Source organism: Haliotis cracherodii, unplaced genomic scaffold (genome assembly GCF_022045235.1).
Source record: "Haliotis cracherodii isolate W230 unplaced genomic scaffold, xgHalCrac1.p SCAF_1, whole genome shotgun sequence".
Taxonomy (NCBI): Eukaryota; Metazoa; Mollusca; class Gastropoda; order Lepetellida; family Haliotidae; genus Haliotis; species Haliotis cracherodii.
In genome coordinates this window covers 75,018,402-75,024,131 of record NW_027266264.1, presented here as the reverse complement: position 1 = coordinate 75,024,131, position 5,730 = coordinate 75,018,402, and positions in this window count along the sequence as shown.

Genomic DNA, 5,730 nt, shown 5'->3' with positions numbered 1-5,730 from the left:
AGAGCATCGAAATGGACTGATCAACCCTTTGTATTTCCTCACGGCCTTGTAATCGTATACTGCTACCGAGTGCTACAACGGATACATCAGTAATGTACACCGTAGGCAAATTACCTATTTAAGCTTCTAGAAAACATCGCTCGCGTAGACAATGTTACACTACTGATTACTAGTTCTGAGGGAACGCCAAACAATAATATTCAGCTGTGATTGTCAATGTCAAAAACCTTGACCTTATGATTGTTTCCGAGCATGAGATATGAAAACATATATTCTATTTTGCACTCGTGCTTCGGCACTAAGCTCACAATTTGTTCTGTTTGAGTAAAAGCTGAGTTTATTTGTGCCACCTTGTACAACTTTAAATGTATGTTGTATGTTGTGCTGTTGTCGTCTGTAATCGCCCATTGTCAAGTCACAAACACATGTATATATTTCTCTTATCTTGATATGTACATAACGTATAAAATTCTACTATTTTATCCACAACCAAGGATTTTACTTGGCCCTGTATTTTTCTCGTTCCCTGGTACTGTTTAAAGCACAAATTACCTGTTTGAACCGTGATGTATCGTGTGTGCCATCTACATATTGTTATTGTCTTGCATCCGTTGCGCTACAATCATTTTTTTCTAATTACCACTTGTTTTACTGAGTGTGCGGGCAGTTTACTGAATAGCGTCACGGGGCTTTATTAACGCTGCGAGTTGAGAGTTGACAGCATTTACATTAGAAACTGATATATTGTATATATATATAGTAATGTGCTTCCTATCGTTAGTGCAGGCGCTTCCTGCTTCCTGAACAGCAAAACCATTTCTGTCCTGTCCGCTCTTACACAACTGCAGCGTATAACAATAAAATACACGGGAGAGACGTTCGTCCTTTGCCGCCACCATCCCTAATGACGTATGTCCACTACATCCGCCATATTGGTCAAGCCTGTCATATTTGTTTTCGTGTTTTCCCGGTGGTTAGGCATGTGAGAAAACTAATCAATTGTGGTGGTCAATTGAAGTGAAATATAAACATCGTATTGACACAGGCAGGTGTACGTGGACAGCAGACTTCTGACCGCGCCTTTTGCTGGACATATTTTACCCTGAGACGTTGACGCTGGCAGCAACACGTTTCCTTAAAAACAAGGCAACAATCTAATTAATTACCAATTTCTCATTTTAAGGTTTTGAATGTGGGTAACTCATAGCCTGTCAATTTGAAAACCAAATTCTAAAAATATTGTTACATTATCACTACAGCTTGAATTGTTTCAACATTTTGATACAGACATTCTCCGAAAGTGATTTCTAATACAATTGTTCTTCTGGTGGAAACCAATACCCGTTCACTGTTACGTGAAGTCTGCGACTGCCATCAACCCGTTTAAAATGACATAGCTTAGTGTAGGTCCCTGTCCGAAGACTCTATCTTATGGGTCCAGATTTTGCCAAGCTAATCTCTATGACTGTTATGTCATTACCAGAAAACATACTTTTCTACCGTCTCCCTCGAGTCCAAGAGACCATGATGTCGGAACGGTCACAATCTCTAATCATATACCGTATTTCCTCTATTAGACGCTAGGGCTTCTATTTATTTCGGGCGAGCCTTTGACCCGGCGTCAATTAGAGTGCCGGCGTCTATTGGAGGCCAGGCTTCTATTAATACCCCCATTTCACTATGACCACGAATGTCCCGAATCGTCACGAAATGGAAATATTTTGTGTTCGTAGATATCCGTAGATATATCTCAATCAATTCTCGACCCGGCTTCTTTTTTTTTGCACTGAACAATTGACCCGGCTTCTATTAGAGGCTCGGCGTCAAATAGAGGAAATACGGTAAATTATCAGCATACTGGCTTGCAGATCGTGCTTATGGTTCGGCCGTGTTCTGGAACACATTCAGTTTGGTTTTCAGTGACGTGCATCTTAGTTAACCACATTGCCGTTGTAGCTTAGCGCTTGTGTACATGGCGGAACATGTCTGAAACTATTTATCCCAACAAGGAGCGCCTGGCAGGTTAAGGAGCTATTGCTGCTGTTGCTTGTGTTCAGTGTATCAATTCAGTATTATAAGAGTGTGTTGTTTCGTGTCTTGTCGTTGATTGGTGCAAATATATTTAACATATTTGCTGGTAACACAACAGGTGAGAATGTGTATTTGTGCCGCAACAACAAGTAGTGTTGTGTTTGTTCACAGCTGGGACTGAGGGTCGGCAATGCGCTGGTATGTTTTCACTGCTTCTGAGGTACCTTGGGTACTCTTGATGTAAAGATACATCTCAAACGGACAATTCGGGGATTGTGTAAAATAGACTTATCTATATGTTGTAGATATTTCCGCGATTATTGTATGAATGTTGTTTGTTAATCACTTGTTTGATATTTATTTCATGAATGCACGTGCTTCAAATGTAAATAATCATCACTATTAGACATATGTGTATATTTGACTATATATACTTGTTTATATTTCTATGGGAAATAAATCACACATACATACACTATATATAGTGTCGGGTTTTTTATGTTGACGTCGCATTAAGAGTGAGTTGGATTCAACGCCGCTTTGATTTGTTTGTTCGTTGTTAAACGCCGCACTCAGCAATATTCGAGGTATATGAGGCGACTAACGGGATCGGGTGGTCAGGCTCGCTGACTTGGTTGATGCATGTCATCGATCCCAATTGCGTGGATCGATGCTCATGAGATTATTCACTGGATTGTCTGGTCCAGATTTGATTATTTACAGACCGCCGTCATATAGCTGGAATATTGCTGAGTTTGGTGTTAAACAACAAACCAACCCACGTGTTGCGGGTGTCCTTTGACGTTGGCGTAAACGTCTCCTTATCCTGTCTCAGACGTGCTCTGTGCGGATTAAGGTCATGACTTGTGGCTGGTAATTGCATTCTGGGGATGTTTTGCTTCTGGGGGTCTTCAGTCATGATATGTGCATGATGGGCTCGAGCGTTATTGTCTTGGAAAACGTGGACTAGAATGGCGCAAACGTTTGGTGCCAGTATGCCTTCTCGGTAGAACTGTCCAGTGGCATTACACAAGGCCACGTCTGAATGGCGTTGTTATAAAACAAGTTAGGCTTCGACTGTAATAGGTTTGTGTAAAGGAATGGGAGTAACGATCTCTTTAGCGTTACGCTCACTTTGAATAAAGGCTTCCAGGTCAGTAAACTGCCGTAGCCCTGCGCAAGTGAACACGGATTTAACGGTCTGTTTAGGCTCGATTTCTTAAAGCCAGGTTTCTGATGAAATGATCCTGGACTTGGGGCGCCATGTGCGGAGCCGATCATTAACACTATGTGTCTGCAGAAACCTGTTCCAAAGTCTGCAAATCACAGACTGAGATACACTGAGCACAGTTGTTACCTCTCACTCAGTTCCACCAGTTTCAAGCATGCCAGTAGCTCTAAGCATTCATCACATTGTAAGCGACACAAACCCAATCTGATCACAAATACTGCATTTAATCAAGAGTAGTAGAGAGCTACTGCAGATAATGGAAATCAACAATACTTATTGCGCAGAATTAAAATCTATCTCTGGCAGTAATGTTTTTAAAGCTGATCTTTCTTCTGACGACCGATCATGACATTTATATTCATATGATCCCCTACTGGTTTTGGAGAGTATAGAATAACTAACTTGAACGCTGAATTACCGTTTATCTATCACCCCTGAATAAATACTGTTTGACCTCGTCAAATGCTTGAGGTATACACCATTCACTCACTCTGGACAGATAATCCTTAATTTCTCAAAGCTCATTGGCTATTATCTATTTCTTACAAAGAGTACTATCAGTGGTAGCTCGTTGGTTGTTCTCTCACAGGGCTGTCAGTGAATCATTGTGCATCTGCATCTCATTCACAGCTCAGCCTTCAGCACTGGTCAGCAGTATAACATCTTGAGTTAATGACCTCTCAAAACAAGCAATCTATTCAGTAAACATTGTGGTATCCTCTGTCTTCGTCAAACCCAAAATGAGAGCTGATGACTACCTTTGAAACGTTATGTCACTGTAGGAAATATAATAGTTTAATATTTCACTTTCCTTATATCCAAACATGGCTGTGGTATCAAATCTATCCCAACACAATTTCATTTTGTCAATGCAATAATTAGTTCCCCTTGTGTAATTGTGCTACTAGAATGCTATCCAAAAGAACAAGTTTGTTTGTTTGTTTGTTTGTTGTTTAACGCCGCACTCAGCAATATTCCAGCTTTATGACGGCGGTCTGTAAAATAATCGAGTCTGGACCAGACAATCCAGTGATTGACATCATAAGCATCGATCCACACAATTGGGATCGATGGGTATATCAACCAAGTCAGCGAGCGTGACCACCCGATCCCGTTAGTTGGGATCCCTTTTACGACAAGCATAGTTGCCTTTTACGGCAAGTATGGGTTGCTGAAGACAAAAGAACAAGTGTCTACTGTCAGTGATCTTGTTCAGTCCTCACCCTTGCTGCAACAGGTCACATGAGCATACATAAGCAAAAGAACAACAAGAAGATGTTTCCATGTTTTTTATCTCATACCATCAGTACAATGGTGTATGTACAAATACATATTACAACATGATTACACAGGGATAAGATACTTCACAAAACAAATATCACCAGCCATATCAGACTAAATGCAACAAAGAAGTAGCCCTGCAGTTCATTTGTTTATTTGATTGCGCTTAAAGCCACACTCAGCAATATTTCATCTATATGACAGCCACCTGCATAAAATTATGTCGGAACCAGTCTAGTTATTGACACTATAAGCATCGATCTACGTACTTGGGATAGATACATGCATCAACTAAGTCAGCGAGCATGACCACCTGATCCCATTTGTCGCCTCTAACGACAAGCATGGGTTGCTGAAGACCAATTCTAACCTGGATGTTCACAGAGGCCCTGCACTTGACACACACATACAACTGACAGTGTGTGGAAATATGTATACAGCCTCAATCAGGCTCAAACAAAAGCAAAGCATCATATTGCACATGTTATAGGAATGACACAGAGGATGGTCAGAGGATACAGAGGGGTACAGTTGACATGAAGGCCGAAAGAACTGATTTCTTTCAGGAAAGAAAATTCTCGTGGTAACCTCACTTTACCCCATCCTTTCATGATCACATCTGTAACTTCTTGTAAATATAAAATGTCAATGCAAGAGAAAAATTATCTGAATTATCCGCCTAACAGATTCCATTGGGAGCAAAAGGCCAAATAGTGGTAAAAAAAAATGTGGGAATTAAACCTGTGTCTTCAGTCTGATGAACAAACACTTCAACCACTTGACTACCCTACACCAGTCTTTAGAAGAATGACTGGTGTATTGAGATCTGTTCGAGATCCCACCTGTTTCAACATCTGGTGTGTGATGTGGTGTATGGTGTGGTGTGTGTGGCGTGGCGTGGTATGGCATGGCGTGTGATGTGGTGTATGGTGTGGTGTGGTGTGGTGTGCCTGGAACTTGTCCAGACTACTGCCAGTTTCATAGTGCCAGTCAACTCAGATACCATGCCATAGTTTTAACACAGATGCCCCACTCAGACACAATAAATTGACTCCGAGCTGACCAATCTTTTTTTTATCCCCTTAATGCCGAACGCCAGGCAGGGTAACTGTATAGAAGCAAACAGCCAGAAATTCCACACTTTCTCTTGTCAACTTAATTTTAATACAAACATTGATTAAAAAAAA